The 13572-nt window shown below is 42.7% G+C and overlaps 1 protein-coding gene across 6 annotated transcripts in view; it reads right to left on the bottom strand.

Moving 5' to 3' along the window:
• Positions 1–13572, bottom strand: part of TSPAN18 (tetraspanin 18) — a 131058-nt gene that overhangs the window by 87663 nt on the left and 29823 nt on the right. Inside the window, exon 1 of one of the 6 annotated variants that reach the window (XM_069017188.1) lies at positions 10580–10599. The exons of the other annotated variants lie outside the window; for them this stretch is intronic. The gene's annotated coding sequence lies outside the window, so the exon portion shown is untranslated. Of the gene's footprint in view, positions 1–10579; positions 10600–13572 lie in introns of those variants that run through there. 6 annotated transcript variants of the gene reach the window in all.

Raw genomic sequence — 13572 nt, 5'->3', positions numbered from 1 at the left:
GGCAGCACAAAGCACCTCTTTAGTCAGGGTTTTATGTCAGATTAGTCTTTGAGCCCTATTTTCTCAGTCCTTTTGTAAGAAAGGAGGGGGAAAGTAGCAAGCACAATAATTGCCCATAATGGGAACAGGCCTCCTATAGCCTGCTCCTTAATTACAGGGATGGCTTCCAGGCTGTAATCACTAGGGGTCCAGATGGAAGTTCTCCAAGCTCTTTGAGGGACAGAATGTGTCAGTTATTAATTAAACATATGAGGCAATTAGCCCCAAAACTTCGTAGTAAATCACTACAGCTGTGTTACTTTCACTTTTTCCTTTGGTGAGCGCAAGTCAAATGCACAGTGCATTTCCCAGGGGGGTTGCAAAGACGGCAGCCAAAAAGCATTCCCAAACAAGACCTTTGTTGTGGGTGGAAAAAAGTATCTGCAGAAAGTTTGTTTTCAGAAGTCAGCTACTTCACAGTCACATCCCTCATGAGAGACGATGGATTCTGTGTATGAAAGCTATTCACCACTCAAGCTGTCTGGTGTGGAAGGCAGCTGGACTCTCTCTGCCACCCCAAACATCAGCCTGAAGTTGTTCTGGTAGAGCAGCAGGAGGAAACCATTCCTGTGATTGACGCAGCCCATATTCCAGCGTCAGCTATCAACTGTAATTAATTGTTTTGGAGCTTGTCAAAACTTGTGTCTTGGTAGACTCTAGTACATATAGGACCCTGTTGCGGGTTGGTCAAAACAGACTGAAAATGAGATGCTGTGTTACAATTCTTTGTCTATCTCCAGGTTCAGAAACCAGGCCAAAACCACCACAGTTGTTAAAACCCAGTTAGTGATTTATTCCAGCATTTGTCTTCGCAGACAAAAACTCTCTCAGTCACATCAAGGCAGCCTGACGTCAGTGCATTGTTAGTGGGCTTTTTACTCTTTGGTTCAGTTGGAAATTCTATCAACTACAAAAACCTCAGTTCATTTCCCTACACGTTTCTCACATGTAGCTGACAAAAAATGCAGTAAGTCATAATTGACAACAGTAAGAACTGTGTGGTGACCTCAGCCCTGTTTTACTCTAACATAAAAAGAACTTCAACCCAATTTTACTCTAATATATGAAGAACTTTGACCCCTTCCTTAGACATTATAATATGCTTGGAGAAAACATTTTGAGAAAACTCATAGGGAAAACGGAGAAGAACGACACAAGCAGGCTGCAATCACACACTGCAAGCTGCCCCCAGTACTTGGCAAAACACAGCAAGAGGAGTCAAGGAGGCTTCTTTGGAGTGAGCAGACACTGGGTTCTCAAGAAGGATCAGCGATGATTGCTTGCCCAGTTCAGAGGACGCAGCAGCCTGAAGGAGACTCGAGCCCACTGAAGGTTATGTGAGTTAGAAGAGGACACACATATCCTCTGCCATGGAAGAGCATAGAACACAGCCAAGGGCATGCCAAGTAGACCTTTAGTACACTTGAATTTAACAGGATGACGAATGACTGATGTGCAGAATAGTAAGTACTTCATGTGCAAGCTGTTCTCATTTATAGATTTATTTCCCACCTTTGCTCAACAGGCCAGATATGAATAAAATAAAGGCGCTTTCTCTGGGAAACCAGATTACTGTTTTGAGCTTTTTATGATAAAAATTGGATGCAGCTTCTCATGTCTACCTCATCCTTGTCCTGGTATTGTAACTCATGTTTGACTGCCAAGTACGCAGAGACACACTTTTTGCAGTTTTTCTGACATTAATTCTATCAAATTCAAACTGAAGTACTAAATACTGCTGAAAGTAAAACCTTTCAGAATATTTGCAGTGAACAGAATGTAAAGCAAAATATTACCATTGTCTTTGATTTAAAAAGTCTGAGTGAAGTTGAATGACTTTAGAGTGGATCTGCAATGTCTCTAAAGCTTTATGCTTAGAAACAGGTAGATAACATATGCAGCCACACACATATGGGACTTTTAATAGGGCACTCTCCCTACTGTACATTGGAATAAACTTCTCAGTTTTCTGCATAGCCAGTGTCATTTTCAATGTAAACTTGATAGCATTTGCTCAGCAGTCCGAAGAAAACATCAAGAATGAAAAGACAGCTTGGGTTCCCTAAGAATAGAAATGCACCTTAATTTAATATAGTTAAGGTTTATTCCAGAAAGGAAAAACAAAACAAAACGATCAAACAAACAAAAGCACAAAATCTACTCAAAAAAAACCAAGCAAACAAAGAAACAAACAAAAAAAACCTCCTGAAAATGAAAAATCAAACCTCACCCCCAGGAACTAAGTCACTTGTCATCATCCCCTTATAAAAAGGGGCAAGAAGAAGCATTAAGCAGACATCAGTTTTAAACTGGGGTTCTAAACTGAGTGTAAGAAATCAATCATTTTCAGCCCTGCCCAGAGTTGTCAGAATGTTACAGCAGAGGAGTATTTTCATTTTCCCTATCCAAAAAGAATTTAAACTTAAATGAAGCTTAAAAATGAAAGTAATTTAACCACACTGGTACATTTAAACCTTGAGGGTCTTTGACATTCATGAAAGCAGGGAAGTTGTTCTGTATACAGAGGGTTACCCAAGAGTAACCTGATAAAAAACAAGCCTCAAAATCAACCCAAACATCAAAAGAATAATTGCTAATTAAATATGCTGGGGATTTTTTCAGCCTATTACTAAGGTCTTGATGATCTTTTCTGATTTCCCAGAGCTCAGGCAGGAACAGTGACATTAAACATTCTGTGTGCTGTTGGAAGAAAAAAAATAAGGGACAACTGACACAAATTGCTTCAAATTCCTTTTAAGATCCTACACCTTGTACTTACAAAGGTGGAACTCAGTTCTGGTCAACACAGACCATATCTTCTCTGCCAAACAAGCCTCGAGAACACTGTGGCCAAGAAGCTTCTGTTTTCTGGACATCACTGGCAAGATGTAACACAATTTTGTGATGCACAGGCAGACTGCTTTTGTCCTTCAGACTTTTTTTCTTTGGTTCTGGACCTCTCTGCCTACTTGCACCCACTTCATCTGTGAAGAGAGATTTATAATGGAACATAATTTTGAGAGATTAACTTTGATGCTGGTACATGGCCCATGCAGAAGTGACAGCAAAAAATTTATATTAGCTGTTGCTCCTGCCAAAGAATAACAGAGAAGCTTATTACACAGGCAATCTAACTCCCAAATTAGTACAGATTTTCACCCCATGCCACTTTATTGCCATTGTGCAGCAGCAAATATGAAGCAAAAAGCCATCAGGAACCTCGCTGCCAATTTTTATTACTGAATGGGATGACCAAAGTCTTTGTTCAGGTACAAATCTCAAAGGCAGCAAGAGCTAAAGACAGAGCACAAAAATTACTGGAGGAATCAGGATCCTTGCTGGAAGGTTCTCAGGGAAGTTCTAGTCCAGCATTTCTAATTCAGAAGTCTGCCATAGCATCAGTGCTCTCCCTTCCTTCCTACTACTGAAGAATTCTCCTACATGTTGTGTCCAAGGACTCACAGCCACATTTTATTGGCACTCCTACCACTGGGAAGCCAGAGCTTCATTTGAAACTTCTGGATATGCTGTTTAACCTATGGAGACCTCAGCACCAATTGTAATGGCAGCAATCATGATCCCATCTGCAAAAGGATACGGTAGGAAGACGGGCCCCCATCTAAACTTTCTCTGCCACAATTCTCTTGGAACAGAGCTCAAGTGGACAGGACATTCACTAGGAACAAACTGTGAACTGTGGGACTTAAAATATTTCCAGTGCTGTGATTCACCACTGGTGTGATTCTACTAACAGACCTAAACCACTGCAAGCAATGGAAGAGAAATAAATCTGGAAAAACAAGATAAACTGGGCCCCTTTCTAGTATTCAACAGAAAGAAGGGGAGTTCTTTAGCATCTGTCTTTTGAGAAACACCCAAAGGCACAAGCCAGCCTTAAATATTCACAACATGATGTGCTTAATAGGAAGCAAGGCCAGAAACTCTGCCCTGGAAAGACCACAACACATTGTAACCAGAAAGTTTACATTTGGCTTCACTTCAAAGGAATCCTGACTCCCCAGGTCACCTGAACCGTTTTCTTTTCTCTGTTTTCCCATGTGCTGTTGATGCCTCCCTATAATTAGTTAACTTATTTCCTTTCTCCTGACCTTTATGCCTTATGGGTAAGAAGCAACTTCTGTGATGGAAGTGCCTTGTAGGACTCAAGTGCCAATCTACACAAAATAATTTCTGCTGAAGTTTTCTTTCAAAAGGAGGATGGTGCCTTCCTCATCTCTCACTGAAATCAGCTGTATTTCCTCTATCAAGTTCCAAGCTGGAGCCATCTTAACTGAAATGGTGCATATGTATGTAAAGTTTGTCCATAGTTTGCACAGATCCTCTGAGGATTAATCCAAACAAATAAAGATCATTGTCATAGATAATTGAAGACCCATAAAAAATGAGACAAATCTCCTTGCAACATATCTGAGAGGTTACAAGTAAAATATTTCTTCTTATTCTTTTATTTCCTGCTCTTTGATACTACGCTTCACACATGGATTTGTTGTTGGCCTCAACAATAAATCTCTCTATGTAATCTCTCCTAAAACTATTGCTTGGCAAGACTTGTTACCCCTGTTCACACTATGCATGGCTATTCTTGTAGCTGAGTAGAACTAGTTTATGATGAATTCTCAACTATCTCAACATCTCCAACTGCTACTGAAAGGCAGCATAGCAGTTGGAGGCGTCAAGGGAGAGATTTGTCCTCAGATCAACTCCAATGCAGGAACTCCTCAGTCATGTCATGTACTCCTGAGCATGGCAAGGCCAGGCTGTCAGTCTGGGCCTGACAGCTCAGTGACATCTCTTGTGTTCCCTTGTTAATAGAGTCTAGAAAAGCTTTTTATGGTAGCTGCTAGTGTTTGGTTTAATGAAGTACTTCCATAAATTTTCAAGGTAGAGCCCGCTCACCAGGGAATGCTCAGATTAGAAAGGGACGGGTACCTTCAAGGATTCAAAGACCAGCCTTGTAACTTTGCTGAAGAGTGACTGTGACTCACCACTCTGCAAACTGGTGGGTCAGTCCAAGGTTCAGCATGAAGGGGCTACTAGACAGAGATGTAGAGTTATGGCTTCAAAAAAATCCTTGCTGTGGACTGAATAAGCGGTGCCGTGGGTGTCAGATGGGAGGGTAGCATTAAACAGGGCAGATGGAGCCATGAGCTGAGGGAGGTAAGGGAGCAGACACAGGGTTATACCCTGTGCTGTGGGCATTGGAGAAAGGGAACAGGCAGGAACTACAGCTCCTCAGCCCCTCCAGAGGAATCTGCTCCCAGCCTCCAAAAGCTTTTCATAAATCAGCCAACAGCTCCTTAATGTACAACTTCACCCTCCACTCCACAGCACGGGGAGCGATGCATCCAATCAGGGATGGCTCCGAAGTGCTATGCCAGCAGAAGTAGCTGAGTAAATTACAACACTCTCCTCAGCTGGAGACAAGATCATGGAATACGAATGGTTCACAAAGAAATCCAGATAACAAAGCACATTTAATGGCTGTGGTGTCTGTTAACATGAGAGCCCATTAAAGGACCAAGGGGTGCCAAAAATATGCTTCAAATGGAAAAACAAAACATAACCACAACAAGAACCTTAAGAAGCAACACATGTAATGGAAAAGGGGTAAAAAAAAAGAATTCCTGTGCACAAGGCCACAAACCATACAAAGGGGCCTTCAAGACCACAAACTCTGCTGCTGGACACTGACATCTGTGGCATGTGCAGCAGGGCCAAATCAAATACACCACAGCTAGGCCCGAGTAAGGCGATATTGCAGCTCTGTGTGGAGATGCAAACTCGAGTTCTGGAGGCAGTAGGATGGCCACACCATCCTGCATTTCTAAGGCTCTGTTTGCTGGCTGTCCTGATGTCATCGTATTACTTCCAGTTCCAGAAGCACTTTTCTAAACACTGTCTCTGGCATCCCTTCAGTTCAATATAGGCAAACAAACACAGCTTTTCCATCTCTTTCTGTTTCTCTTCCTCTCTCTCTGCAAGTCTGTTTCCCTCTTTGTAAAAAAGAGAGCAACATCAGTTAAGTCATCCAGCAAATGGAAAGTGGTTACAGTTCCTGCTAAAAGGGACACTATAGCCATGAAACCACCACTACTATTAGTGATTTGAAGTCTAATGGAGCAGGAAGCAGCAAACTATGCAATAAAAGTTTAAGAGAATATCTACACTAAGCACACCAAGCACACATTAGGCTAGAAGCAGCTGTGGCCATACCAGATTCAAGGTCCCCAAGATGTCTTTTGCATGTGCCTGAAAGGACCTGCTTCATTCGACATCTTTTAAGCCTGATTGAATCAAACAGCCTCCAAGGTTCTCACACACAAGCTGTGCAAGTTCAGCAGCTCTGAGCACTCTCTCCAGTAGTATGCCCTTGCCCTTTGAGCTTTCTTTAGGTATCACGCTCGAAAACACTAGAGATTCCTCAAATTATCCAGGGATACAGGTCTGATTGAGTCAGACAGCATCTCTACAGCAGCAGCACCACTAAGGGCAGGACCATGTCTTGTTTTTCATACGGTGCTGGTGATTGGAGCTGGGAGATGGTAACCCAGAGCAGAAATCAGGAGCACTCACCAGCAATGCTGGCTCTGGCACAGACCTTATCTACACAACTCTGCTTTGGCAACTCCCATAGCAGCCTGTGGTACATCTGTGTCTCAGTTTTCTCACCCATATAACAGAACACACATAATTTCTGTATCGCACTGGAGTGCTGCTTTACCTGCGGTTTGCTTACTTCTGCAAAGAGACCAAACAGTATATTTCCTCAGGAAAGCACATCAAGAGACAAGTTCTAGTCTCAACTTGAAGGATATAAGAAAAGTTAATATCTTTGGGTCTCCTTTATACCCATCAGCAAAATCCACCCACTCCTGCAATTTGCTTTGAAATAAGGCAAAAAGCACTAATTGTTCAGATTTATTTGCTGGCTGGAGCACCTAAGAGTATGCATTCTCTGCAGACATGAACTTGTTCTGTCCCAGGGCTTGAGAAAATATCAGTTTTCCTGGTGCACAGCATTGTTCTTTGAAAGACTCACCACAGCATGCACTACATGAGCTTGCCTGACTAAACTTAGACTTTAAACCAGAACAAATATATTGCTCTGAAAAGCACAAGACACGTCTGAGCAAGTTATTTCCAGATGATTTTCCTGTGAACATCTAACAAAACTGAAGTTTACATTAAATATACACTGAGGATTTTCTCTTTCTTTTGAGGGCAATCAACATCCAAGTTCCTCTGCCCCAGGAGGTACTGGCACAATCCACTCTGATTAGACTCGGAAGGGGGAGCAAACAGACAATTACTCAGATAACAATCTTATCTGAGGACAGAAATGAGATTAGCAGCCTAACTGCAGTGATTCTTACCCAGATATACTGTTAAATTCTGACTAACCCAGCATGGGACAGAGAAGGAATTTCCCTATGGAGCCTGTTGGCAAGTAAAGTGAGGTACAATTCTTCCCCTACTGGTCCTTTTCCAGCAAAGAGAATTATCTGTTAGGACCAAGTGGCCATGACCAGCACAGATTCCAGGCTAGACCTCTTCCTGATATTGAAGCAGCAGAGCAATTTCTTCCTTCTAGTTTTCAACTGTTACACAGAATCTCGTAAGCAAAAAACAGAGTAAAATTGGCTGGGACCCTTCCCTGCCAATAGGGAATAATTCCATCCTGCTGGCTCTCCTGTTATTTAATTTTTGCAAGTCTACTCTCAAAATTCTCAGACAGAATGCATTAGCTTCTCATTAACCTAATGACCAATGCTGTTGCGAAGTCCTCCACAAACAGTTTTTACTTTACTTCTGTAGCTTGATCTCATTGTTTTCAGTTGTTCCATTTAAAATAGCCAAATTAACTCCTGTCTGCTGGGTGTTAACAGCCTTCCCATCTCTGGAACACTGTCCAGTAACAGACAGGGCATCACGATGGGATACTAACAGAACTTCTCCAAGATAAGGATCCCAAATAAGTCTGCACTTTGCTCTCACAAGAACAGGTAATTAATACAGTAACAGGACAGAAGCTTAGCTGCTCAGAAGGTTGCTTACACCATGCCTGTACCAACAAGTTTTGCACAGGGGTCTTATAAGTATTGCCTGCAATGGACACCTCACACCAGTCTTGAGATGTCAGCTTCGTTGCTGATAAATCCAGATGCTGTAGGCTCTGCTCTACAGCTGGGGGAATGTGCCTGTGGAGGGGTGGGGACATCTTCAGCAACTGAGCTACAAATTTTGTGTTTCTGATACTGTTTAATGAACTCTTTACATCGCCCAATTGCAGGAAGAGGTCAAAGACCTACAAAACACAGATTCACCAGAAATGCCGTACCCAAAAGGAGTAACAATTTCAAGTCTGGGTAAATCAAGCTGATGTTGATTTGAAAACTGATAAAAGGCAGAGGGTTAAATTTCTTCATGCAGTATATGACAGCATCGTGCTTCAGTATTTGCAGTTTTCTTTACACATCTATTTAGACTAAGATGAATAACCTTATAAAAATGCATTAGTAAGCAGCAGAAGAAATGGGCCAACTGCTGTACTTCTGCTTTGCTGATCTGAATTCACGGCATTTAGCTATAATCCTTCATATAGGAAGTTTATTTATACAGACAGGGATTTCGGGAATTCTGCAGGATTAGTCAATCTACAGCATTCTCAGGGCATGAATTTTAGCATCAGAATTACACTGCCTGGATATTCAATGCCTAGAGTAAATATTTGGGCTGATGAAGGTTAAACAGATTAGTAAAGATGAAGCCAGGGTTCTCTGCTTATTTACACAGAAGCTTAAATATTGCTGCTCTTCATTTAAGAAGCCTAGTTTAAAAGAAAATCCCACAAAAGCAACAAACAAAATATACTTACCCAACCTGAAGTGACATAGCACCAAGATTTCTATCAGCTTCAGCCTAGGTAGGCATGTGACAAAACCACACACTGAATCACAAATCTCACACTCCTTGGCCTCCTTATGGGAAACACACAGAGGAAACAGCTTCAGCACAAGCTTGCTGATCTGAGTGTCAGCTGCACCAGGGAAATGGGATAAACAACCCCCCTCCCGGTTCTATTCAAAAACAAGAGGGAAATAATTGGTGTGAAAACCATTTACAGTTCAGTTACACTTTTGTGATGTGAAGAGGCAGTTATGCACAAGGCTGTCTGGGACCTGATCATGTCCGTAAGTCCTGCTGCGGAGAGGATTTCCAAACATTCTCAGCAATGCCACACATCAGCTTTCATCAAAATCAGCAATAAATTCCCATCCATTACAGGCAAAGCGGTGTTAAACTAAGTCCAATTCCTAAGCCCACCTGCTGTACCCTCCAAGCTTACAGTGACATTTTCTGTCTCATGTCAAGTGCCTGATTCAAAGCCCCTCTACTGCCAATAGGTCTTGGATCTGCTGGTAAAGGACCAGTAGGTAATTGCTAGAGCCAGAGAGCAAAATTCTGATTTCACTCTTTGATACACATAGATTAAGATTGAAAACAAAAGGGCAAGCCAGGTATGCCAGCAGGTACACAGCTAGCACGAGCTAGAAGTTTGAGGAGTGGCCAAGCATTATTTCACATTTCAGTCCATTTGTTCGGTTTCAATTTCTGAAGCAATTTTATTAAAAGGAACAGACATTGAACTGTTTTCTATTAAGGCATCAAGAAAAAAAACCCACTTGTGTTTAAATTAAATGCCTCTGCAGAACACTGCTCTCACTTGCTGGCTTTCCACCCTTCACTGCTGTGCATCACTCAGCCCCGACCCCACTGACGTGTTTTGTTTACCACAGTCTCAAGAAAATTTGTGTACAAATTTCAGACACTTTGGAGGAAGAAAAAGTGCCTTCCCACCAATCCACGTTTACTCTGAACAGATGTAACATTCCTAAGAAGCTCTCAGCTGACTGCCTTTGAAGTCTGAAGAAAAAGGGGGGAGGGCAGAGCATATTTAAAAAAAAAACCAAAACAACTCGACCTTGAAAGCTACATTTCTTCCCTTAAAAGAAGAAGTCTCCAGGGACTCTTGAGCAAAATAAAAAGCAAATTACCCAGATTCTTATCTCATGTTATTTTTGAGAGCATTTTCTTTTGTTCCATTGCTCTTGTCATATTTTGGATTAAAGGACTTTCACAGACACAGCACATGTGCAAGCAAACCATTCCCCATTCCAGATTTGTGCCCCCCATGCCAGGCCAGGGCAACTCCTCCCGCTTCAGCTTTTCCTTTTCAGGAAAAGCACAGCCCAGCCTCAGATGCAAGCATGACAAGAAAATTTTCATGACAGGCAGCTTGCTAAGATGAGTTCTGCAAAGGTAAAGCATTGACCCAAAGTGAATTCCCACTCACAAAAGCACTCCCACAGCCAGTCACACCTTGTGATGGATCAGTGTCTGGACAGCACTTACACAGCACTCAGACTTGCACACCGACAGCCCTCAGAGCTGCACTGTGACCTCTCACACAGCCATGGCTGAAAATATCATTATTTTATGAGACACAGCTTGCACTTACCCAGAAATGTCAGTGGGGACTAAGTTAACTTTAACATGGCAGAAAGGGGCTGCTTTTCCTGTTTTTCTTCTTTCTGTCTGCTGCCATGCCCTCGGTGTTCCTCCCCTCCTCTCTCAAACTCAGCTCCTCCTCTGTTAGCGTGCCCTATTAACCTTCTCCATATCCCACCCACCCAAATTTGCACATTATTAAGCATCCAGAGCCTTTTGTTCAGGTCCTTAAACAAAAGCATGGCTACTGCATTTCCTGGCAAGAGGTGTCTCATACCCAGCAATCACTTAGGGCAGCTCTAATAGACTCATTTCTCCCAAACACAAAATCTGGGCATGCCAGACAAGCGAATTCAAGGACATGTCCTTTCCCGAATTCCACAGAGCAAGATAAGCCTGTGAGCCTTGTGCTTACTTTATCTTAACTAAGAGGCTTCCCCCGTTTTCCCACTCAGTAAGAAACTAATTATTTGCCACTGAGGCACGGAATAGGTTAAAGTTTCCTCTGTCTTGTCTCAGTTCCCTTTGCAGATTAGGGGAAAACAATGAAGTCTCCGCACTTTGTGATATTGCTAATGCTTCCTGTGGGGATAGCAGCGCCGGCTGCAAAGAGGATTATGATTACACTTTAAAAGGAGTGTGCACTGTACTGCCGCAAGAGGCACAGGCTTATCAGAAAAGAAACCGAGCTGCCCCCAAACTATGCACTTGGGACTCCTGCCTGCCTTCGGTTCTGGCTGATGGCTCTGCCTCAGATCACACACCAGCTTATCAGGAGTGATAAAGCAGAAGCTGGTCTTGGAGAGGGCTGGGGGGGGGGGGGGATAAATGAGTAACGTTGTGCAAACAGCTTGCAAACATTCACCATCAGAACACACAGCAGTGTTTACAGATCATCCCACCACATTCATCTGCAACAAAACACCGGGCTGGCCAGGGCACAGCAGAGTGCAGGGGCTGTGCATTCCTGGCCACAGTTGGGGAATTTGAAAGAAAAGTGGTGGAGCGCTACTAGCCATGGTGATGTTGGCTGGCCTTCCTCAGGCAAGGCTGCAAATGCTTTGAAAAGCACAGCATCATCAGTGAGACCTGTGCTGAGCAGAGTTAGCTTTGAGGTGCAGCTTCAGTGCTGGTAAAGGGCCTCTGTCAGTCGCAGTGCTGAGCATAGAGGGGACTCATTGAAGGAATAGTAAGAAATTGCCACTGTGCAGTCATAAGGTGCATTTCTGTCACTGAGCTCTCTAAGCTACCATGAGCAAGACACAAGTTTATTCGCACCCATTCATCTCTACCAGCACAACTGCTTTTTTATAATTCCTTTACTTCATAATGTAATATAATTTTATAATTCCTTGACTTCAAACAGTGTTTAACCTACATGCCAGGATGCAACTAGAGGTCAGCATGCCACTTTTCTCCCTCTTGCACTGTTCAGCCAGCATGAAAACCTGCATCCTCTTGGTAGGCACATCCTGACACATGTCAAGAGGATTTTGTTGTTCCTGTTGGCTTGAATTTTTTTGTTTGGTTTGGTTGTTGTTGGTTTCTTTTTATAAACACTATCCCTGTGCTTCCTCTCCTCCGAGTAATTTGTACAGCTGATACAAGCTGGAGTTATCAGATATTCCTCCTCACTCCTATTTCTATTCAGAGGAGTTTAATAGCTCCGTATCTGCTTGCTAGAGGCTACAACAGCAAGCAATAGCATTAATGCATGTTCTCCTGAATTTTAACAGGCTTAAAAATCCCTGAGCTTCACCCCCACATGCCCCACCCAGCATGGCACTGTCTCATTACACACTGCTGTTCTGAGCAGTCTTTGCCACCTCCCACCACACACCAGAAAAACCACAGACCAAACCTTCCAACCAGTCATAATACTGAACAAAACAACAGTTTTAAGATGCTCACAAGGCACTTCCATGAATTATTGCATGCTTTAAACCAAGCTGTTTGACTTCTGCAGTGAGATAAGTTCTCTTAGAGTCAGCGAAACCTGGATGCTTTTCACCAACCGAAATAAACCTTCTTGTGCTGGTACAGTTCTTGTATCTCTACCAACCTTTGCTGCTGGATGCCAGACTTGCCCAGGTTCCCTGTCTATCCACTGTTTCTTACCACTAATCTCTGTTGAAAAGTAAAGGGAATATAGCTGAAAGACCAAAGACTTGACTGGCTTATGGCTTTTATGAAACAGAACAGAAATTTTCCCATCAACATGACCTCAAACAGCTTGTGCTTTAAGGGACTTGAGAGCCCCAGTAGACACCTGAATTCCAGCTGGCCTAATGTTTGAGATGCTCCCCTTTACTCAGACAACAATGGGGGCAGAGACATGCATTAATATATTAAATAAAGTCACTGTCTTTCAAATTTTAATCACGTCATCATGTGGGCGCTGAGCCTTGGAAAGGACGACCATTTCTCAATTTCACATGCTGAGAGCCAGGAGACTTAAGGTATGCAAGGAAACTTCATACCTCAGAAAAAATGTCCTGCTTGATGGTAAGTGTTTCAGAGATTATCTAAAAAGATTAATAGGATTATTTGATAACAGGTTCTACACAAGGCAACAGAGAGAAGAAGGCCAGCCTAAGCAAGGAGGACCAACACAGAAGGAAAGAGAAACAATCCAAAGAAATCTATTTAGGTGGAGTTTGAATAAGTAGGCTTGAGAGAAAACAAATTCATAAGAGTGGATTCAGGTCTAGTCAAAGGCACTTCATCACCACCTCTGCAAAAAAGTAGTTCTTTTTAGCGACATGGATATTGAATTGTATCAGCAGCATTCCACAAGCTTTCCACTCAAATCTAGTCAATGTGCCTCTGCTCCTTCCATCCTCAGTGTCTCAGAGCCACTTTGACTGACAGTGGCATCCAGGATCATACTGTTGAGACCTTTGATACCCCCCCTAAAGGGGACCCATCCACAGGGTGGGCTGTTGATTTAAAACAAAGGAAAAGCAGACACACTTTGCCAGGCTGTCACAAGCGGTGATACAG

The sequence above is a fragment of the Aphelocoma coerulescens genome, chromosome 5 (assembly GCF_041296385.1).
Source record: "Aphelocoma coerulescens isolate FSJ_1873_10779 chromosome 5, UR_Acoe_1.0, whole genome shotgun sequence".
NCBI lineage: Eukaryota > Metazoa > Chordata > Aves > Passeriformes > Corvidae > Aphelocoma > Aphelocoma coerulescens.
The sequence above is the reverse complement of the archived record's forward strand: the minus strand, read 5'-3'. Positions and strand labels throughout refer to the sequence as shown.